The 25,091-nt window shown below is 37.7% G+C and overlaps 1 protein-coding gene across 6 annotated transcripts in view; it reads right to left on the bottom strand.

Moving 5' to 3' along the window:
* The window catches only part of BMPR1B (bone morphogenetic protein receptor type 1B), a 433,856-nt gene that overhangs the window by 78,455 nt on the left and 330,310 nt on the right, over window positions 1-25,091 (bottom strand). For 2 of the 6 annotated variants that reach the window (XM_070452165.1, XM_070452163.1), the window contains exon 4: window positions 4,385-4,518. The exons of the other annotated variants lie outside the window; for them this stretch is intronic. The gene's annotated coding sequence lies outside the window, so the exon portion shown is untranslated. The remainder of the gene's footprint in view (window positions 1-4,384; window positions 4,519-25,091) is intronic. 6 annotated transcript variants of the gene reach the window in all.

The following is a 25,091-nucleotide window of genomic DNA, read 5'->3' as shown; positions in this document are numbered from 1 at the left end:
AGATTACTTAAGAATAAGTGAGATGTTCTTGAGAGGAATTAACAGAATACAAATTTTTGGTTTCCAAGTCAGTGCTTACTTCTGCAATGTTAAGTTTCTTAGAAAGAGAAATATGTGAATGGATTCCTTAGTACTCTTCTACTCATTCCAACACATACTTCCATTTCAAATTTAAAATAATGATGAGCTGGCATGTAACTGTCTGGGCCATTATCTGATTTCATGTCCAGGTATTCTTTATTTCCATTACCAAATAACAATGATATACATGGAATAATAGTAAAATGTTATAAGTGCTCTCACTTCAAAATACCTTAACTCCAGCAATTTATCATTCATAAAAGAGTGCTTTTGTAAATGACTGAATATATATTTATGCATCCTCATATTCTGTGTGACATATCTGAACTAAGAGAAGACTGCAGTCTAAGGTAGCTGTAAATGGCAATACACAGAGGCTTGGGGTCCTGGGAAGAAAGAATGGAGAAAAACAGAGATGAAAAAGGAAGCTAAAATGCTACTCATAAGAAGTGAGGATTCACTGACTATTCCTTTGCACAACCTCAGCCAGGAGAAACAAAGATCTTTTCAAACTGAAAGAAAAGATTTCTCGAAACAGAGAAAACTAATGCGCCAGCAACTATCCTCAGTGTTTCTCTGTGATAACTCTGCTGCTTCTTCCAACAAGCTTATGAGTCCTAGAGTGTTATTTCCCCCATATTAAAATGCAGAAACTGAGGCACTGACAACGTGCCAAGGTCATAGGACCAGAGAGAGTTGAACCAGATTTTAAACAAGAAGTCTGACTCCAAACCAAGACTGATCTCCTTCCCATTAACACATGTGCCATATAAAAACAGGGTCTCCTAGTATGTACAGAAAAAAGATTCACCATGGCAACAGTCAATACAAAAATCACAGATACCATGTGACAATCAAATACATCCACCATATGTAAACCTACAATCATTTTTATTTTTTTAACTTATTTACTTTAATCGGAGGCTAATTACAATATTGTAGTGGTTTTTGCCATCCATTGACATGAATCAGCCATGGGTCTACATGTGTTCCCCATCCTGAACCCCCCTCCCACCTCCCTCCCCATCCCATCCCTCTGGGTCATCCCAGTGTACCAGCCCTGAGTGCCCTGTCTCATGCATCCAACCTGGACTAAGACTGTCAGTTCATTTGCAGAGTGTTGCTGACTTAAAGGAGAGATATGAGTTTCTATTTGCCACCACATTCTACTCTAGTCTTAAAAGTGTTTTATCTCTTTTCTTTTGAAGTGAATTTTAATGAGCCCTTAATTGTCAAAGGACTTCATAAATATTCATTAAACAGTAAAAGAACTAGTGTTTCCTTTCCCTAAAAGCTGAAAAAGAAAACAGTTAAGATTCCAAAGTAGAGCAGCCATGATGAAAGTCTTAAATGGAATTGTAAACATTCAGTATTGTATGAGATGTTTACCCAAATGGTTCATATCATTAGAACACTTAAGAAAATTCTTAGTGTAGCGATACTTTTATTTTTGCCTTTGTAAGAAGTCCACCACAGCACAACCTGTTGGAGATATTTTCATTTTTATCAGTCATCCAATTCCAAATGATCCAAAACATTTCACTAACTATTGATGATGCCTTCTGCACCACTGAACAGTAAAATGGTTATGATGTTGGGAGGAAATGATTTTGATCTAAATCAACAGGGCAGGCCCTGCTATTATGAAAGTGCCACAAATCTTTTTCATTAAAAAATGTTTTCACACTGGATTTGAGTCTTCAAAGAAAGCATTCACCAAAGTGCTGCATTTTACATCAATCCTATACAGCTGTCAGGGAGTGTATTATCATAATGATTGACTTCTGATGAAGCCATAGCCTCAAATATTTCCTCCTATTGCCAAAATGTGGGCGATCTCACAAGATACCATGGCCATGCCAGAGTTCCCAAGGCCAGCCAAATGCAAATGAGCTGGCGAGTCAAATATTAACTCCATGAGAGCACGTCTCTCCAAAACCCACCCCATCTGATTCACTCTAAGAGAGGGGAAAACATGTTTGCTATTTTCAGACATATAGCAATAACTTTCCCCCCTTTTAAAACTGTTGTTTCTTCAATGAGAGATAAATGTTTCTATAAAAAGACCTCCCCAAAGTACCTGAATTGTGAAAGTAACTACCTTGTCATTATCACAAAACAAGAAATAAAAGATACCTCAGTTAAATTTGGGGAAATTAAGACATAAGAAAGTAAATATGTTTAGTGAAGCCCCTCTACAATTTCCAAAAATGAGCCAAATTCAAAGACCTAATTCATTTAAATGTCTTTAAGAAATTTTATTAAACAATAATCAGATAATTTTTATTTTGTATTTGACTCTAAAATATTTAAGTCATTCAAACACAGCTGTTAAATTCTTACAATCCTTTTCCCAGCTGCTTTGTATTTTTCACTTCCTAAAGTTTAACTGGAACTGGGGATGGTGAGATGGGAAGAGGAGACACATCTGTAATGGCTATTTAATAAGCTATGCTCTGTGGCTAAATAATTATGCATATGTTTATAAAGACTCTCATTCCTTTAAAATTAAATCATAGCAAAACTTGGTTTACCTATAGTATCCAGTAAGCACAGAAATATTTTATATTACCTGAATTCAGAAACACATGGCACCAAACAGGGGACCACAAATATTACGCAGGAACAGAATCATGCAACACTGGGGCAAAAAAGGCTGAAGAGATTTTTTTCTTGTGGTATACACTAGCACTTTTTTTTTTTTTTAACAGACTAAGCTTTTATTGGTTCTTTATGATTATGCTACCACCTTCCAGACAAATATGCACTGCGATACAAACAAATTTAAAAAGGAATTAAAAAATGGAAAAATGAGTATATGGTTTTTTTCATATCTGTTTAAAAATTTAAAGTCCAGAATAAGAACTCAATTTTTAGTCCCATGTAGTAAGCTTCAGGGTTTCCCTGGTGGCTCTGCCTGCAATGTAGGAGACATGGATTAGATCCCTGGGTTGGGAAGATCCCCTAGAGAAAGGAACAGCTACCCACTACAGTATTCTGACTTGGAGAATTCCAAGGACAGAGGAGCCTGGTGGGCTACAGTCCATGGGCTCGCAGAGAGTCAAACACAACTGAGTAAGCTTCAATATACATGAAAAATATCCTAGTGAAGAACGTAAATACTAAAAACTTGTATCTTTTATTGACTTTATTTACTTTATTTTGGTAGTATTAAGCATTACCTGACACCTGTTCTTTACTTCTTTGGATACTCAAAATGTCTTACTCTCTGCAGAATCTACAGAGCTATGCCTAAATGCTTATTAAATGAATATAGTTGAATAGATTTTAAAATAGTTTATTGTGATGATTAACTTTATATGCCAACATGACTGGATTGTGGGTACCAGATATCTGGTCAAACATTATCTGGTATTTCTGGAAGGGTGTTTGGGATGAATCTAACATCTGAGAGACTGCAGAAAGCAGGTTTCCCTCCCTAATTAGCTGAAGGTATGAATAGGACAAAAAGGTTGACTCTCCAAAGAAGAGGGAATGCCTCATGTCTAAAGTCTTCAAGCTGGGCCGTCACATTTTTCCTGCCTTCAGATTCCAGCTGAAGTATCAGCTCACTTCCTGGGTCTTAAATCCCTGATCTCTGTATCTCTGTCTGGACTGTAACTACACCACTGGCTCTCCTGAGTCTGCAGCTTGTCGACTGCGGATCTAGGGACTCGCCAGCCCCCATCATAATGTGGACCAGTTCCTCATGAAAACATATATACACACATGCTTCCGATTCTTGGTATTTCTATGGAGAACCTTGATTCAGTTATTCTTGGTTTTCAAAGTTTCCTAAAATACCCAAGTCTCTTAAATAAATATAAAAAGTTCTTTTAATTAAATCTGAATTACCTTGGGCCCTTGAATTGTGGTTCTTAGAGTTTCTTCAATCTAATAAAAAGTTTAATTTCACTTCAGCAATATAGTTTAGATCTAATGTATGTCCTCAGACTCAGCGAGTGACTCATTGTATTGTCAGACTCACTCTATATCTGACTCAGTGGGCCTGAATCTGAGCAAACTGCAGGAGACAGTGATGGACATGGAAGCTTGGCACACTGCTGCAGTCCACAGGGTCGCAAAGAGTCGGACATGGCAACTAAACATGTCCTCAGAATCCACGCTCTACTGAAGGCAATTCAGGCAGTGCAGCCACTAACGCCCCTGTGCCCAATGCAAGCTAAGACTATAAGATCATTCACGTCTTAGTGAAATGTAAATTGTCCACATGAGATCAAACAGCAAGGATTAAATTCAAATAACAAGTCCAAGATTTCAACCAAAGCTAAGGTGCACTCACCAACTACAAGATGATCACAGCGCAGAGTGATTTGGGTTTTGTTTCTATAAATTTCCTTGGCAGTATCTTTCTCATCTCTATCCACTCTCGGCCCAGAGATTTGTGTATAGTAATCTCTTCCAACAGTGTTGCCCCTTGAGAAATCAAATTGTTAAATAAATGTCTAGGCTAAAGACCAGTTCAAGATGCTTTACTCTCCTCTACTAAATAAGGTAATAAAAATCACCAGAGGTATGAAAGCTATTGGCAAAAATCTGAGCTTCAAAATAGGTGGAAAGCATGTAAGTGGAGAACACAATCACTTAAAACTTATATTACTCAACAGATACATATATACCAGAAATCTTACTCGAAACATTAAACATTTTTCATTACATGCATTCTGGATGTTTTACTAAAGAACGTACTCATTTCCGGTGACTAAAGGAAAAAAATGTACTTCAACGTGTTTTCAATAAAAGAAGATGACTGTGAGAGTATTATGGAGTGTTTGAGGCTAGCCAGGGCAAGCTAAAGGTTAAGTTCTTTGTATTCTAGAGATACTTAGACACTTCACCTAAAGATAAATGCTGTTTTCATTCTTTTAAAATGTACCAACAAAAATCAATCAGACATTTTCTTTTTTTCTTTTCTCTTTTTCAAGGATTACTCTTTCAAACTTTTTTTAAAAAGAGCCACTTCCCCCTCAGGCAACAGTTAGGAATTCCTATACTCCTATAGGAACATGCAGTAGCATATGGTTTTCCTTCGTTTGATTTGTGTAAGGCCCATCTCAAGACACAATCCACTTACTAGGCACAAGTATCCTTTTCTGAGCCCTAGTCCTTTTATAATCAACTGACTATGAGATCTCTAACATTTCATGCTATGAGGTTTTGCTGATACACCAAACTCAACATATTTAAATCTGAAATTCTTCCTCCTTCCTGAAGCCTCTCCAGCCTATCCTTGTTCTTTCTAAACCTGAACTGTCTTCAGTTTCTTTCTGATAAACATGCCCATCATCCACACAGCTGCCAAAGAAAAACCCAAGAATCTTCCTAAATATCTCCCTCTCTATGTCCATTATATACAATCCATTAGCAATACAATCATTTCAATCATCTAAATTTTTCTGGAATCCTTCCTTATCTCTACTTACCTATCTCTTCCTTATCTCTATCCAATATCTCTACTGATATTGTTAAAAGATTCCAAATGTAGCCCTCATCATTTCTTGCATGGTAGTCTGCAATAGGCTGCTAATGACTAACCCTACCTTCCTCTAGCCATCTTATACTACATTTTCTAAAACACACATTCATTACTTAACTAAAAAATTATTTGGAAACAGCTACAAGAAAAGTTATGACCAACCTAGATAGCATATTAAAAAGCACAAACATTACTTTGCCAACAAAGGTCTGTCTAGTCAAGGCTACGGTTTTTCCAGTGGTCATGTATGGATGTAAGAGTTGGACTGTGAAGAAAGTTGAGCGCTGAAAAATTGATGTTTTTGAACTGTGGTGTTGGAGAAGACTCTTGAGAGTCCCTTGGACTGCAAGGAGATCTAACCAGTCCATCCTAAAGGAGATCAGTCCTGGGTGTTCATTGGAAGGACTGATGCTGAAGCTGAAACTCCAATACTTTGGCCACCTCATGCGAAGAGTGGACTCATTGGAAAAGTCCCTGATGCTGGGAGGGATTGGGGGCAGGAGGAGAAGGGGACGACAGAGGATGAGATGGCTGGATGGCATCACCGACTCAATGGACATGAGTTTGAGTAAACTCCAGGAGGTGATGATGGACAGGGAGGCCTGGCGAGCTGCGGTTCATGGGGTCGCAAAGAGTCAGACACGACTGAGCGACTGAACTGAACAGAACTGAGCCAGGTAATAGGTACTGCCCACGGATGTAGTAATAAAAAGAAAAAGACACAATTCCCTGCCCTGACAAAGCTGACAGTTACTGGAGAAAAGGGACGAGAAGTAAAGTCAACATGGAAGGACATTAATTACGTTATTGTGGAGAAATAAAGCAGGGGAAGAAGACAGAAGATGTAGGGAGTGACTGTTATTTTAAAGAGGATGGTGAGAATCTCCTCACCGAGGCAGTCATTTCTGGGAAGGGAAAGGCAGTGACAGTGAGCGATGAAGTGGAAATGTTCCAGACAGAAGAAAGCAAGGGCCCTGAGGTAGAAGTGTACCTGGGGTCCTTGAAGAGCAACAGGCACAAGTTTGTGCAGAAAGAGGCACAATAGTAGGAGGTGAGGTCAGAGAAGAAGAAGGGACAGATCTGAGAGGGCCTTGTGGGAACTTTTTCTGCTGGTTGCTGTGCCAAAGATGGACTGTAGGGACAAAAATAAAAGCAGAGAGCACTTAGTAGATGACTGAAGGCACTAACAATGAAGCAGTTAGTGGAGGATTAAGGCAGGTGTTGACTGTGGCTTGAACATGGATGGTAGTGGCAGGGGTAAAGAGAAGCAGTCAAATTTAAGATGTGTTTTGAAGGTACTATTGTTACGTTAATTTCCAAGAAAGTAGAGCCTAAGACAACTGCTTGCAAACAGGTCGTTTACTGGCAATGTCATCCAGGAATCAACCAGGGCTGTGAAACAGGAAAGAAAAGACAAAGGCAATCTGAGGATGAGGTAACTTGCTCACCTCGCTAGAGTACCATGACATGAACCTCAGTGTCTCCATTCTGGCTTGGCTCCTATCCCCCACTGGTCGTGTATGGCCTTTCCTTTAAAGCTGTGTGTCAGCACACATTGGTTCCTCGTGTTGCATTAAAGAGGCCTCAAGGCAGGGGACCAAGAGCTAAGAGAGTGTCCAATTTTACCTTCATAAAACAGGGCAATGCCTTCACAAGAGGTGGCTCAGTGGGTAAAGAATCTGCCTGCAATGCAGGAGACGGTTCAATCCCTGGGCCAGGAAGATCCCCTAGAGGAGAGCATGACAATCCACTCCAGTATTCTTGCCTGGAGAATCCCATGGCCAGAGGACTCTGGCAGGCTACAGTCCACAGGGTCGCAAAGAGCCGGACACGACTGAAGCGACTGAGCACACACCCACCCATGACAGCAGGAAAGGGTAGTCTCAAGAGGATTTTGAATTGGAGTACATAGAGCCCTAAAAAAATAGTTCTGGAATAATTCTCTAATGGACTATATGCATGAAACTGCCATTAACCAAAACACAGTGGGAAATACGATTATGTTACTTCCTTCTAAAAGGCAGTCATGGATCTCTGCATCTCTGGTCCACACACATCTTCCTTCATCTCCTCAGCCCTGTTACAATCTCAAATTAGCCACTCACTACCCCTCACCTCCAACTCTGCAGTTATACTAAATAAACTCAATCCTCTGGCCACACCATGCTATCTCAGGGCTCTCTGGAATTTTGCTCAGGTTGGTCCCTCTGGCTATCTATTTGTTTTGCTCAAATAACTCCTTATCAGCCTTTAATTGGAAACTCAGTAGATACCTCCTTTTAAGTTAGATACACACCTACCCATTCCCAAAGTAGTCTTTGTATGTGCCTACCTCCCCTCCAGGATGTAATCATGGAATATTTTTCTTGAACCCATAGGGCATATTACAACACTGGAAGATAGTAGGTGTGCAATTAAAGTATGTTAAATTAAGGAATAAATGGTTTCTCTGAGTCATTCTATGTTTATTTTTCAAACAGTAGCTGTGCCCCAAACCAACTTCTCGTATGAACTATTTAAATATTTTAATGTGTCACCTCATCCTGAGACACTGAAGCTTATGTCCAAAGTCACGTAAGTATTTAGTAGCTGGGAAACAATTAAAATTCAATTATTTTGATTCCCACCAGAAAAGACTCCTGCCTTTTCCCAAATAGTTAACTCTGAGCCAAGATCTGAGTATAATATGTTTTAGGATATTTATAGAATTAGATCACTAAAGAGTAAAAATGCTTACTGCGTTCTTTTTTAATTGAAGTATAGTAGATTTACAATGTCTCAGATGTACAACAAAGTGTGTGTGTGTATATATATACACACACACACACATTTTTCAGATTCATTTCCATTTTAGGTTATTATAACATTGAATACAGTCCTATATATTCAATAGAGATACTGTGCTATATGGTAGGTCCGCATTGTTTATATATTAGTTGTGTGTATCTGTCAACCCCCAAATCCCAATTTATCCCTCCTCTCCTGCTTCCTCCTTCCCATCTTATTGTGTTTTAATACCAGCATTCCAGTTAACATAAAAATAAGACCATTTGAAAGTAAAATAAATCATTGTATTGAATCTTAAATCTTAAAGACTCATTAAAGAGAGGGTTGATAAAATCAGATATTTGCAATCAGCCCCATGCCAGACTTCTGGGTAAAAGATCTTTTTCGCCATGTTGTCTACAAGTTATAAGACTAAATGACATATTTGGTTATGCTGTTCATGTAGGGCATTGCGCTCAGTTGTTTCAGTCGTGCCCAATTCTTGGCAACCCCATGGACTGAAGCCCACCAGGCTCCTCTGTCCATGGAATTTTTCCAGGCAAGAATACTAGAGTGGGTTGTCAATTCTTTCTCCAGGGGATCTTCCCAACCCAGGGATCGAACCTGCGTCCCCTGCATTGGCAGGCAGATTCTTTACCACTGAGTCACATGAGAAGCCATGTTCAGGGACAGTAGAGTCCAGTGAACTTCTCATAGAGGCTTCTGACTTCAATCCATTTTAGTTCTGATGGAAAATGTGAGCACATTATTTTTAGATTCAATATAGGTTTCTGTTGGGTAAACTTTCTGGCTGACTAGATTTTCTGAACCTAGTCCTTTTCACTTGGAACAAATGTGCAATTCCCGAAGATGCCAACACATCATGTGTTACTGATGCATAACAAGATTAAGAGGAAAAATGAAAACATTTAAAAGGCAAAACATACTTGGGAAAAAATTACACAGTAAAGTGACCTGGGACACGCTCTCAAGCATCTTCTAAAGTTATTTCGAAAATATCTTTATTTAAGAGTACATCTAGGTCCTACTAAAACTGCAAAGTGTCTTCAATGTAGGGAACAAAACAGAATACAAAAGAAAGCATCATTTTATAATTTATAGAGAATAAAAATCATACAAGTTTGAAGCTTTCAAAGTTCTATTAAGTCCTTAAACAACTCATATTTAATTATAAAATACTACAAAATCATAGACACTTCTGAAACATATGCATTAAATCACATAGCTAGATGTGGTAGCATTTTTAAATTTTTCTAAACTGAAATTCCTTTATTAGAAAAATAAGGCAGAAGACTCCATTATCTAACTAAAACACCAATCATACCATAACTCAGCTCACAAATCCTCCATGAATTTCCATTGCCTGTGGGATAAAGTTCAAGTTTACTCACAAAGCAACATAATTTTAGTTCAAAGTTCTCAAATTTTAACCACACATCAGTATCTACTGGAGGGTTTGCTAACAACAAAGTTTTCTGGATGCATTCCCCGGAGTTTTTGATTCAGTAGATCTGGGTTGGAACACAAGAATTTATATTTCCAACAGGTTCCCATGTCACACTGATGCAGGGACCACAATCTGAAAACCACTCACTGTCCAGTCACAATCTAGCTTTCATGTGTCATCCGTTTCCCTACACAGACCCCTGGCTCTGCACATTGTTTTCATCCTTTGATTCTAAGTAAACTATTCCAATCATGCTTGTGTTTATAGGTTCTAGAATTCAACAAAAGAACTCTTGCTTTAGCTCTACTCAATAGAGCAACTGTATTTCAACAGTATTTGAATGCTGTCACAACCACACTCCGGCTTATCCTGAATCAGCTTTAGCATCACTTGTTGTTAACACTCTGATGTACAAACCTCAAGGCCCTGGGGTCATTTTCCCATCCTAATGATGGCCATGGCCCTGAGTGGGAGAAGCATGAAACAATATTCTGGGGAAAAAATGTTTTTGTTATGACTATGAGCTTCTGCTATCTGAGAAGGGCCTGTCAGTGTGGGCGGTTTTCCAACCACTCTACAGGAAAGGCGTTTCTGCTACAGGAACAAGGAGAAAAGCTTGGAAAGAGGCTTCCTAGCCCATAGGCATGCTCTCTGTCCTCAAGATGATCTATTAATCTGTGTAGGGAGAGTTAATGATAAAGATTCATAGGCAAATTAACAGATCCCCATAAGGCCCAGATATAGAATTATGAAGACCAATTGTCCCCCAAAGCAATAACTGAACAAGCAGGGCTGCAGGTGGGCTACTCTGCTAAGTTTTAACAAAGGAAAAATGATATGATCTTAACCAGAACTAAGGTAACTCTCGCAAGTAATTTTTCTCAGAAACCAACTAAATAAAACAACAAAGCCTTCTCACTAAAATTCTGATTTCACAAGTAAATTACTATTATAATTGAAATCAGAAAAAGCAAATAACAGTCAACACAGGAACCTGAATTCAGTGTTTCCCTTGTAGAGAACACTTCCTGGAAGCCAAGTCCTGAATACTAGAGTGAGTGGCCATGACCTCCTTCAGGGAATCTTCCCAACCCTGGAATGAAACCCACATCTCTTATGTCTGCTGCATTGGCAGCCAGATTCTTTACCACTAGCACCACTTGCAAAGCTCCTTCAATTTTTAGAGGAAAGAAAAACCCATAATGCTTTCTAGCTGAAAAGAAGGTAAGGGTGTGGCTATGTACTAAATTTTGTTATGGGTTATCTCTTTTATTACATAAAATTCTACAAAGACACTAAAAAAGAGAATATTGGGTCCTCACAATTCATTTTTACAAAGTCTTAAAGGATTTTTTTAAATCATAAAGGAATAAATTATAGAATAAAGTCGACTGAGGACCAACGCCTTCTCCTGCCATATTTACCACTATCCTAAATTGGGTTTTTATCTACTACTATGAGTATTTCATAGTAGTAGATAAATAGCCTACTTCACTGGAAGGACTGATGCTGAAGCTCCAGTATTTTGGTCATCTGATGTGAAGAGATGACTCATTGGAAAAGTCCCTGATGCTGGGAAAGATTGAGGGCAGAAGGAGAAGAGGGCGTCAGAGAATAAGAGGGCATCATTGATACAATGGACATGAACTTGGGCAAACTCCGGGAGATGGTGAGGGACAGGGAGGCCTGGCATGTTGCAATCCACGGGGTCGCAAAGAGCTGGACACAACTGGGTGAATGAACAACAACAACGATGAATATTTCAGGAGCTTTATAGAAATATAATTCACATGCCATAAGACTGACCTATTTAATATGTTCAATTCAATCCTTTTTAGCACAGAGTTTTGCAATCATACCACCATGCAATTTCAGAACATTTTCATAACACCCTCAAACAAGTCCCATAGCCATTAACAGTCACTCCCTATTCTTGCCCCTGGCCCCCCTACCCCAGGCAACTTGAGGCTACTAATCTGTCTTACCTCGGTATATAGTTTTAAATTCTAGACTTTTCATATAAATGCAGTATGACAATATGTGGTCTTGGAATCTGGCTTCTTTCACATAGCATGATGTTTTCAAAGTTTATTCATGTTATAGCATAATTTTTATTGCCAAAGAATATTTTATTATATAGATACACAACATTTTGTTTATCCATTCTTCAGCTGCTGGACACATGGGTTTTCCACTTACTGGCTATTATGAATAACACTGCTGTGAACATGCACAAATTCTGTGGGGACATTATGTTCTCACTTCTCTTGGATAGATACTCTGGAGTGAAACATCTACAGCACATGGTAACTGAATGTTTAACACTGTGAGGAACTGACAGACTGTTTTTTAAAAAGTGGTTACACTGTTTTCTATTCCCAGAAGTAGTGTATGAGGATTCCAATTTCCCCACATCTCTACTAACACTGGCTATTATCTTTTTGATTATAGCCACTCTGGTGGGTGGACAAGTATCTCGTGGTTTTGATTTGAATGTCACTGACAGCTAAAGATGGGTACAATAAAACACAGAAACAGTATAGACGTAATAGAAGCAGAAGATATTAAGAAGAATACACAGAACTATTCAAAAAAATATTAATGACCCAGATAACCATGATGGTGTGACCACTTACCTAGAGCCAGACTTCCTGGAATGCGAAGTCAAGTGGGCCTTAGGAAGCAAGACTACGAACAAAGCTAGTGGAGGTGATGGAATTCCAGTTGAGCTATTTCAAATCCTAAAAGATGATGCTGTGAAAGTGCTGCACTCAATATGCCAGCAAATTTGGAAAACTCAGCAGTGATCACAGGAATGAAAAAGGTCAGTTTTCATTCCAATCCCAAAGAAAGGCAATGCCAAAAAATGTTCAAACTACCACACAATTGCACTCACCTCACATGCTAGCAAAGTAATGCTCAAAATTCTCCAAGCCAGGCTTCAACAGTACATGAACCATGAACATCCAGATGTTCAACCTGGATTTAGAGAAGGCAGAGGAACCAGAGATCAAACTGCCAGCATCTGCTGGATCAAAGAACATGCAAAAGAGTTCCAGAAAAACATCTGCTTTATTGACTATGCCAAAGCCTTTGACTGTGTGGATCACAACAAACTGTAGAAAATTCTGAAAGGGATGGGAATACCAGACCACCTGACCTGCCTCCTGAGAAACCTGTATGCAGGTCAAAAAACATGTTAGAACTGTATATGGAACAATGGACTGGTTCAAAACTGGGAAAGGAGACCATCAAGGCTGTATAATGCCACCCTGCTTATTTAACTTATATGCAGAGTACATCATGAGACGTGCCAGACTGGATGAAGCACAAGCTGAAATCAAGACTGCCAGGAGAAATATCAATAAACTCAAATATGCAGATGACACCACCTTTATGGCAGAAAGTGAAGAAGAAGTAAATAGCCTCTTGATGAAGGTGAAAGAGGAGAGTGAAAAAGCTGGCTTAAAACTCAACATTAAAAAAACAAAGATCATGGCATCCAGTCCCATCACTTCAAGGCAAATAGATGGGGAAACAGTGGCTGAGTTTATTTTTGGGGGCTCCAAAATCACTGCAAATGGTGACTGCAGCCATGAAATTAAAAGATGTTTGATCCTTGTAAGAAAAGCTATGACAAACCTAGACAGCATATTAAAAACCAGAGACATTACTTTGCCAACACAGGTCTGTCTAGTCAAAGTCACGTTTTTCCAGTAGTCATGTATGCATGTGAGAGTTGGACTACAAAGCAAGCTACGTGCTAAAGAATTGATGCTTTTGAACTGTGGTGTTGGAGGAGACCCTTGGGAGTCCCTTGGACTGCAAGGAGATCAAACCAGTCCATCCTAAAGGAAATCAGTCCTGAATATTCATTGGAAGGACTGATGCTGAAGCTCCAATATTTTGGCCAACTGATGCTACGAACTGACTCACTGGAAAATACCCTGATGCTGGGAAAGACTGAAGGCAGGAGGAGAAAGGGACAACAAAGGTTGGATGGCATCACCAACTCGATGGACATGAGTTTGATCAAGCTCCAGGAGTTGGTGGTGGACAGGGAAGCCTGGCGTGCTGCAGTCCATGGGGTCACAAAGAATCAGATATGACTGAGCGACTGAACTGAACTGAACTGATAGCTAATGATGCTGAGCATCTTTTCATATGATCATTGGTCATCTGTACATATTCTTTAGAGAAATGTCTGTCAAAATCCCATTTTAAAAAAGAATTACCTTTAATTATTGATTTTAAGAGTTCTTTATATAATCTGGAATTGAGTCCAATACTGGATATATGATTTGCAGATGCATTCTCCATTCTGTGGGCTCTTCTCTCACTTTCTTGATGATGTATTTTTATTCGATGATCCTTTGTATTATTTATTATTTTACTGCTGCTTGTGCTTTTGACATATCTAAATTGCTTTATCTTATGAATATTTCTATGTAATTATGATCCAGACCTAAAAGTCAAATATTACTTTTGAAAATGGTTGAAAACAACTTAAGTTCCATTTAACAGTGCTTAAAATTTCCCATTTCTCCACATCCCTGCCAAGACTTGATAACCTCAGATTTATTTTGCTTATTTCTTAGTTTTAACTTGGTAGCTCATATTATTTTCACTTTACTTATTTAGTTTCTTTTTCTGTACTTCCATCTATTCTATCAATGACCTATTCATGTCTTCTGACCCTTTTCTGGTATTTTTCTCATTTTGGAAGACATTATTTATATACAATTGATATTAAATTTTTCTCAGTTACATGTCTTATAACATGGTTTCCAAGTATGTAAGCCATCCTTTTGCTTGTTATTTGCTTTGCTGAACTACCAATAATTAAACTGTTTAGAAATTCTAAAATAATATCTTTATGTTCTGTGGTCTTTGCATTTTTTTTAACTTTAAGCTACACAAATGTTCTACTTTAAGAGACATCGCATTATATAGCTACTAATGGAATGGACACAGGAACCAATCTGCCTTGATTTGAATCTCTATTCTACCACGTATTACTGTGTAATCTGAAACAAATTTACTTCTCTGAACTTGTTTCTTCATTTATGGGATGGGAGGAATAAAAGCACATATCTCATGTTGTGTGGCATTTAAATGAGGAAGCGTTTATAAACAACACATGGCACATCAGCTATTTTCTTCTAAACATTTTCACTTTTTTAATTTCACCTTTAGCTTTATGACTTACTTGGAGATGATTATTTTTCTCCTGTTTCATGAATTTTATACATGGTATGAAGTGAGGTTTTCAAACAAGTCTACCTTTCCCCACTGATCTCTAATGCCCCCTCTGACACATTATTTCCTTATATATATGATTCTCTATCATGTTCCATAAATATATGGCTACCCTAGGCCATAACCACACTATTTTAATTACTATAGCTATTAAACTATAAAATCAGAGTAAGTTTTTATATCTAGAAGAGCAAATATACCTAACTTGCTCAGTGCTTACTATCTATAAACACGGGCATTTACAAGTGAATGGATTACAATGCAGATATTTGTATCCTTGGATTTGTGAATTATAAAATCACAAGTAAAATATCGTGTTAGCTTAGTACTTAATAGGACTATAAGTATACACTTTTCTTTTTAAGCCCTAGACCATTTTGATTATTTTGTAAATAAAGTAGTGATTTACTGAAAGCCAAGGGGATAATAAAGAATCCAAACAAAGTAAAACATTACAGAACTTTTTCATGGGATGAGTAATTTTGCTCACACACCAAGTACAAATAGGCGATAAGAAATCTTCAGCACAAATTCAAAAATTCCTTAAAAAGAAATTAAAAAATGAAAACAAAGCCCCAGAACAAAAGACCAAGTATTCTCATTCAGTTTGCAAAATCACAGTGTGGATTCACAGTGACTGAGGAAGAGGTAGAAGAGATTAGTATAAACACCACAGCAATTTTACCTGGTAAAGACAGTTCATTGATTATACCAAAACATTCTACAGTGACTGCTCAGGACCATAAAACTCAATGTGTAAGTCTAAAGGATCCATGTATAAGTGATACCCTACAATAGGAAGGAACAATGACCTTGTAATTTTAGCATTAAGAAATAAATCTGGAAAGGTGAGAGCGTTCGCTTTTGTATAAAGCCACAGATCACATTTCTTATTTGCAGTCAGAGCTACTCAGGATACTTCACAAGTAATCTTTTTAGATTAACATTGGCAGAAAATCTTAGGAAGAGGAAAAAGGGAAGGATGCCCCATTCTTCACAGCAAGATAGATTTTTTTTCTTAGAAAATAATTCTGTTGCTAATTTTGCCTTCTCACCTCAGATGGTGAGGTACTGTGGCTGAGAGCAAACTGAATATAAGTTGCATTTCTGTAAGCACTAAATTGTTGTGTTGTTTAGTTGCTAAGTCATGTCCAACTCTTTTGCAACCCCATGGACTGTAGCCCTCTAGGCTTCTCTGTCCATGGGATTTCTCAGGCAAAAATACTGCAGTTAGTTGTTATTTCCTCCTCCAGGGGATCTTCCTGACCCAGGGATCAAACCCGTGACTCCTGTATTGCAGGAGGATTCTTTACCACTGAGCCACCAGGGAAGTCCAAGCACTAAATTATGACAGTCTAAATGGGGCTGAACATATGGTACTTTTTACAAAATATCATGTACTATAGTAAGTGGGAAAATCTAAGCAGAAGTTCTCATCTCTGAGCTTTATTCATACCCTGGTATATTTATTTGTGGTAGTTGTGGTGTGTGTTTCTATAACGTGTCTCTTAAATAATAATGTTCATGTGGCAAAGACTTTGACTTCCAAAGACTCAGCCTAAATAGCAATCCGAAAGTCCAATTTAAATGTAATTCCTCAAAGAATAAGAACAAAACCTGTGCAGCTCCAAATTCTGGTTCAGCCACTAGAAGTAACAGTGAGACTTGGGTAAGTCGCCTAACAACTGTGTGCCCATGTTTCCTCCCTTGTGAAAACGACAAAAGACAAGTGGATCATTAAAATTAACTAGGTCTTTTCAAATAGCAATGTAGGTGCCCGTAGCATTTGTTTTTACTGGGCTTACTTTAGGTTGTGTAGATGTTTGTTTATATAATGGCACTTTATTCTCTGTTGAAGAAAACCTTCAGCTCCATCATCCCACACACAAACTACTTCCGCTCTTACTTGAAAGGAAATTCCTTTTCAAGGTTCACAGTACATTAGAGACAGCTGCATTGCTGAGCTTTCTCCAAAAACTTTAAAAAGCTGCAGATGGAGCCCATGCATGACACGGATCATGAAACGAGACAATCTCAATCACTCGGACTGCCCCCTCTCTTACCCTCTTCTCATGCTGTATTTTCTGGGGTGCTGGCTGCTTACATTTAACCACTATGTGTATGTTTATTGTAAATCAGGTCTCTGAGGGAATGCAGGAACTTCTAAAGTGACTATCTTGAGAGCTAACTTCCAAAGGAAGATAAGGTGAAAAGTACATTTCCATTTAATGACATTTCAACAACAGCCACTACCCTATTCACTTCCAAAGAGGCAATCCTCACTTCAAACCACACATTCCCTGGGTGTATTTCCATACTGCCCTGGAACTCATAAGTGTTTGTCTGGAAAACTCAATTCTGGACTCAGAACCAATGAAACAAAAATACAACACTAGGTAAGAATTCTGGCATAGAACTTTTCCAGCAGAAGCAAAGAAGAGAGTTATGACTTGGTTTATTTCGGAACAGTCACCAAAACTGCCTATATAGCTACAAAGACAAACTATTTGCATTAGAAATAACATGCTGAATACAATTAGAGGTGGGTACAGGGCTCAGGGAACAATGACATATTTTATTTTCTTGGGCTCCAAAATCACTGTGGACAGTGACTGCAACCATGAAATTAAAAGATGCTTGGTCCTTGGAAGGAAAGCTATGATCAACCTAGACAGTGTATTAAAAAGCAGACACATCACTTTGCTGACAAAGGTCCGTCTAGTCAAAGCTATGGTTTTTCCAGTAGTCATGTATGGATGTGAGAGTTGGACCATAAAGAAGGCTGAGTGCCGAAGAATGATGCCTTCAAACTGTGGTGCTGGAGAAGACTCTTGAGAGTTCCTTGGACTACAAGGAGATCAAACCAGTCAATCCTAACGGAAATTAACCCTGAATATTCATTGCAAGGACTGATGCTGGAGCTCCAATACCTTGGTCACCTGATGCAAACAGCCAACTCATTGGAAAAGACCCCGACACTGGAAAAATTGAGGGCAGGAGAAAGGAGCAACAGTGGATGACATGGTTAGATAGCATCACCAACTCAATGGATATGAGCTTGTGCAAACTCCAGGAGATAGTGAAGGACAGGGAAGCCTGGAGTGCTACAGTCCATGGGATTGCAGAGAGTTGGACAGGACTTAGCGACTCAACAACAGGGCTCAGAAGCATCTCAACAACAATAAGGAGCTTTCTGAAGGTGACTCACAGAGCCAAACTCTGAAAAGATTTCCAAGAGCCAACCAGGTGTCCTATGACAATCTGGAGACAAAAATGACTGAATTAATGTACCTTAATATACATTAATTTGGAATTCACATTTTTGTGTCACCCTCCAAGAAATCCTTCATTCCATATTTGGATTCTTCTAAGTAAATTAAGACTTGGGATCCCTTCTTCATCATTAGAGACAATATTTTAATAATGCCAGGACAACTGTTTTGTTAAACAACAGATCATACTAATGCAGTATCTTATGAAAGGACACCTAAACCAGATATGTAGGCAAGTTATTTCTAAAACAAATTCTGACAATTCTTTTTAAATACCATTAATATAAACAAGTTCTTGGTCAGAAAAAGGCGGGTTAGAGGTTGTGTCTGCAGGTAAAGAATGAACTGAAATTTATTAACTCTAATGCAGTGTGTGCCAAATCCCTTGAGGTAGCTTAATCAACTGCAGCTTTCTGGGCTCAGCTCCCAAATACTTGGTTCAGTAGATTTGGGATGGGGTATAGGGGACTGCATCTTTAAAATGACCCACAGTGACTCTGATGTCGGAAACACACTGAACCATGCTGTGAGGAAAACTGCAGACTTCTTGTTTCTCAAATGGATCACTGCTGATTGCACACTGCTCATCAACTAATTCTCCTTCACTAGCCACTGCAGCAGGCCCCTCACCCAGCCAATGGTCACAGCAACACCTGCATAAAATCCTGAAGTCCCTCTAGTCAAGCCAGGAAGAGGCCAGAAAATCACCTGATCCTGAATTCAGGTCTCTCCTACCACACGGCACCAAGCTGCCACAAAGAAAACACATTGGCTAACTGCTATATTATTGTTGGCAAGCACCGAAATTTGCTCAAAACCTTTACAAATGAAACCCAGCTGCCTAAGCTCAATACCAGATGTCTTATACAATGTGTGGCTTTGATAGATTAAATTGAGCATAAGAAAGAGATGAAATATATGAAAATCTAATTTGCAAGATGTTTGTCATTAAGTCTAACAAAAAAAGACAGAAAATTATATTTTTCACTGGAAGAGGTTAAGTAGGATAGATTAACAATATTCATATTAACTACCAAAATGCATTTTATGAATAAACTGTTTAGTGTCTTTTTAAAAATACAGCCAAAAACAATCTTCAAAAATACCCACTGAAAGAATGTCTTATGTCAGTAAAATCATTCAATTTATCATGAGGGTCCTTTTCCTTTAAACCCATTCCCCAATTTGAACACATTTTCATTCAGGGCATAGGAAATTAAGTAGGAAATATTTAGTGATAGTCTCTGATTTCAACATACTGTAATAACCCTATGAAAACATACATATAAGAAACATATGTATGTGGATATGTAATATGTATAAGAAAGTATGGAAGTAAAAAGGCAATTTGTTTAGTAACCTCAATTAAGTGGCATCTACCCTTCTTCTGTTACGTCCTGATTAAACTCTTTTTTTGTTGTTTTCCAGGTCACTGCACAGTTCTCTATAACTCAGCTGATTTAAGCGCCTAAGTTAAACTCAGAACCAGTCGAATATTCCTCCAATGAGCTGCACATCCCCTCACTTAAATGAGTTAATAGTTAATGGGCAAATACAGCATATTACTCTTACAACATTAACCTTTTCTTTTTTCAAAACAGAAACATATAAATCATAATGGAATTTAAAAACAATAAGCAATTGAGCATATTGACTCTAACCAAGATAAACATTCCATTGAGATTTAGCCCCATAAAAAGTGCACCATCATTAAAAGTACACACAATTACAATTGGCAGGTTATTATTTTTCAGATTTGAAAAATACTGTCATAGTTTTAGAGAAACCAAAATAAACCTGAAGATTTTAGCAAAGACATAGTTTCAACATGAATATTTCTACAAACATAATAGCAGAAAGATAATTTTATGCAAAGTTTACAAAACAAACCTGGCCTCAGATTTTCTGAAGCTATATACTATTGGCCTTGGCATAGTTTAAAGGAAAACAGAAATAATCATAAAGAATTTTAAGATGCCGTATTATCTTAAATTCTCTCACACTTGGCTGATATCTTATCAATGCAGTTCCCACAATGCTGAAGTTTAACAATTGATGCAAAATTGATGTAAGTCGCTATTTCCTTACCTTTAAAACTCCCATTAAAATTTGTGAAGATACTAAGATAAATATAGAGACATTATGTCTTCACACTATGACCACAGGATACTATCAAGCAGTAAAAACCTATGCACCAAAGCCAGTCTTCTGCATGTACTTATGAGGTTTTTAAAAAGTGAATTTGTTATGTATATTCATTCTCCCCTGGACTCCAAAAGGGATCAAAAGCATAGTTTCAGACACTCAAGTTCCCAGAATCTAATATAACGAAACGTATACTGCAAGCCACAAAGTTGTGGCATTTTTAGGGATCAAAACGTAAAATATATGAGAGATTCTTTGCGAGACATAAGGTGTGCAACTCCTGTTTCAATAAAGGAGTGAAAGTTACATGTAACAATCTGACAAAACTAAATCTGCCATGAGATTACAGTACTTGTTTCATGTACTATTTTTGCCACCACCTTTAGTATCTTGAATTTCTACAGCATCTTTTCTTAAAGAGTAAAGAAAATCGTACCACTTCAGTTACTATTAAAATCAACAACTTTTGGTAGTGACATTTCCTGAATACCAAAGTTCATGTAAAAAAAAAAAAAAAGTACTTTTTTATAATTTTTCTACTCATATAGCTAGTAAGTCACTTAGTAGCCAACAGGAGTTCATTATAAGCAAAGGAATACTAGAGGTACTCATATTGCTATTATAAATTCCAGTAGCAGCTATATTAGGTGATTTTGATTGTCAACCTAATCCAAAACTTCTTCTAGAATAAACTTTCACTGTCCACAGTGTCAGTTATTGTCTGGTGCCCATCTTGGCACTGGGTGACTGCACATCCGATCTGACTCACATCTGATTACTGTTAGGGTCAGCAGTCAATCAAATTCTCTCTCCAAAGAATTAAAAACAAGAAACAGTGAAATGTTTATCAGCTAAGTTTGGAGAGCTAAGCAAAGAAGCTCTTCAAATATCATGAAATGTAGACTATTGGGTCTATTTTGGGTCATGTGCAAATAATGAGTACGTCTAAGGAGGTAGACTCCTCTGCAGGCCAAGCACTGTACTATGCACTGAAATTCAGCAATAAATAAGATGGATGTGGTTTTTTCCTCTGAGAAGCTGGGCTTTCAGCAGGAGAGTGACACATATAATGATACATCACATGTACTATAAAAGTGGAACAAAACTTACAATGAGGCATTATATCAAATGGATCTCATTTAATTTGGATTGTTACAGAAAACTTAGTGACACTTAAGCAAATGAATAAGTAGAGTAGAAAAGAACTTTTTGGGCTATGGAAACAACATATGTGAAAAGAAAGAGGAGTCTGGATCATTCTGGACAGGAAAGGCCTTTGTGGCTTGCTGACTACTGAGGAGGGAGATGAGCTGCAACGGACTCAGCCTCGCTGATGCAAGCCTGGAAGGACGTAGAAAGGTCTGGATTTTATAATGCATGGAATGTCTGGTAACGACTTGTAAACAGAAAGAAGGGAAAAGACACACAGAGGAAAGACGACAATGTCCATGAGGTCCCTCACAGACACGGATGAGTAGAAACTCAGGTCCCATTGCCTCTCTGGGTCCCATGAGGCTTGTGTTTCCTTTAGCTTTTCTTTAGGTCTCCATTCAACTTCTTCCCCTACTTGAGTTTCTATTCTTTTGCCCCAAATATCAATACTACTAATGTGATCTTAGACACATTATTAACTAATATGGAAGCTAATTAGTTATGGAAGGAGTGTGATAGAGCTGATAACAAGCAAGAAATCAGTTAATCCAAAAGCCGCCACTCCTCTAGCATGAAGTGAAAAGTATGCAGGGCCTAGAAACAAGAATGAGGTTATTCTGAGCCCATAGTCAAAAGGTCATCCTTAGGTATTTTAATATGAATATTTACACACACAAATCTATGATGAGGGGAGTCATTATTTTACAGATGGAAAAAGTATAATAATCAAGACCAAAAGGGTCCATCTGAACCTAAAATGTAGCATAAGCAAGCTTGATAGACAATTTAGCTGATTTTAATTGTCAGTACATTGTCTACTTAAAGATTTGCCTAATGTCCTGTCTGAATTCTAAAAATGAAGTATACATTTGAAAAGTTAGCAGAAAAAACATATTCATAACTTTGTTCCTGGCAGTTATTCTAAGTCAATAAAAGATTTGTAAAATTTATTTCAAATTTAACTGGCTCACAAAGACAAAAAAAAAACTAATCTGAACTCTGATCTATTATAATATTAATATTTTTTCAGAAGCTTTCAAGTATTTGTAATATAAAGGTTAAAATTATGTATGCACAGCTGTTGAGAGATACATATGCCTCAAATACGTGGTTGCCATCACTATATATTTACAGAAGATAACTTCTCATAACAAAAGATAAAACGAAATAATTTGAGTTTGCACTCAACAGTAACGTGAATGTGTTTAATCCAATCTACTCTGCAGAATTTAAATTGAGAACTATAATTTAGCCACTTTTCTCCCAGGTAAATTGCCACAGAGATCAAATTTCTTACATCTGTGATGCTCACCACAAGGTGCAGTTACTCCCGATTAACAGCCCAAGGTTAATTGTTGGAAGTGCCACATAATAGCTGCAGTAGAAAACATTTTAAACACAGACCCATGTTTATGCATTTAACAGATGTGTCGGTCTAACAGTTCAGATTTTCACTATAGTGTGCCATATGGCAACAAGGATCATTTTTCACTTAAAAATATTACCAAAACTCGATGCCCTACAGCAATACTACCATTTTAATTTTCAAACTACACATTCACAGCAATGTTTGTTATCCTCCTGTTACTGCAATTCCTATTTGTCTTAATTCTACTAAAAATATTTAATAGCATAGGTTTTATTTTTTAACAGTTTTAAATTAGTGTCAACCAGATCAAACACAAATATTACAGTAGGAAATGTACGAAATACAACCTGACAATGATGTAGCAGGATGTAAAATCCTGGTTATATAAAACTGCAGGGGCCACGGAGTCTGGAACCTGCTTTTGTTCATTGCGTTTGGGGGTTCTCCTCTATTCCAAAAGAGCTAATACCTACTTCCTATCTTGCCTTTTTTCCCAGTAACTCTTCATTGATACAGAATCACTCCTAAAGACCAAAAGTTGGCTACCAATTTTTATTTCAATCTGATTGCTGTAATAATCTATTACTACGATTTTATGGGGAGGCACAGGCACTGTGAAAATTTTCACATGTACATTTAACAAGAAGCCAAATAAACATCTCACCTTCTAAAATGCCAGAGCATGAGTCCCACCCTTGTCAGGAAAGGCACACAGTTGCCACCAATGTGTCAGAACAAACAGAGAGCATCCTTTACTTTTCAGGTCCCACCTTTATAACCTCACTAAATTCCTTTGGCAGAACTTCACAAGAATGGTAGTGACCAAAATGATGCCTAAACACTGTTTACACATTGTACTATGCTCATTAGGATTGCCTGTAATTCTCTACTGTGATTTGAGAAACAAGGGGCGGGGTGGCATCAATAAATCAATCTCTAAAATACTATATTTCAAGCAGAAATGAACAATACAGCTCTTCACCATTACAGGTCATCTTTTCACTTTTAGAAGGGGGCAGTTCCACATTTCATGATCTCGAGTTTTAAAAAATACATTCCTGAAGCAATCACAATGTGCCAATATAAAAAACACAACGTTCAAAACCTACCAACATGTACCCTTTTGTCCCTTTCTTCTAAGCCTATGTCTCAAGTAAAACATTTAAGATAAGATTTAAGCAGTGATAAGATTAGGCTGATGAATCACCCCACACACAGGCCAACCTAGCTACTCTGTTCCACTTGCTATGATTTTGCAGAGCTTTGTACCATTTAAAGTAGAATTGGAATAATGGACATATTCCTTCCACGTAGAATGTTTATATTTCCATATATTTAAATAACTAAGTGTTCGTATTAGCCTGAAGCACACACTCTCCAAATGTCTCAAGCTGTCATTTTGAAACACAGTTACTTTAAATAAGTATTTAAAGTCTCAGAACATTAATCTTGGCTTTGTCATTCACTTAATAAGTCATGACCACTACATAGGTTTGTGCTTCATATATACCTGTCTTAGTGATGATTATTCTTTCTGAAGTACATGCTAATTAATGATCATAAAGCATTACAAGTTGTTAATGAATATTTAACTTCAGTAGTCAAAGTTACTTGGTCTAGGTCGAGCTCACAGTCTCTCTCTAGAGTACACTCTATTTTCATCCAGGAAAATACATTTTTTCAAGAAAAAAAAAATGAAACTTATTTTACACAAGGTTACAGGTAGAGAGATTCTTCAAAAATTTGTGAAAATCTAGTGAAAATTTCATTAGTGACAAAGCTAGGAATAAAAACTGAGATTCAGTACGTTAATCACCATCTGCACTGCAGGTAAAGAATCTGCCTGCAATGTAGGAGACCTGGGTTTGATCCCTGGGTTAGGAAGATTCCCTGGAGGAGGGCATGGCAACCCACTCCAGTATTCTTGCCTGGGGAATCCCCATGAACAGAGACTGGTTGCCTCCAGTGCATGGAGTCACAAGAGTCAAATACAACGGAGTGACAAAGCACAGCACACGTTAATAACACTAAGATGAGCTATGGGATTCTTTTAAAGTCTTGTCTCAATTTCCATTTCCAGAT

Source organism: Odocoileus virginianus, chromosome 21 (genome assembly GCF_023699985.2).
Source record: "Odocoileus virginianus isolate 20LAN1187 ecotype Illinois chromosome 21, Ovbor_1.2, whole genome shotgun sequence".
NCBI lineage: Eukaryota > Metazoa > Chordata > Mammalia > Artiodactyla > Cervidae > Odocoileus > Odocoileus virginianus.
Note: the sequence above shows the minus strand (reverse complement) of the source record. Positions and strands in the feature narration are given on the sequence as shown.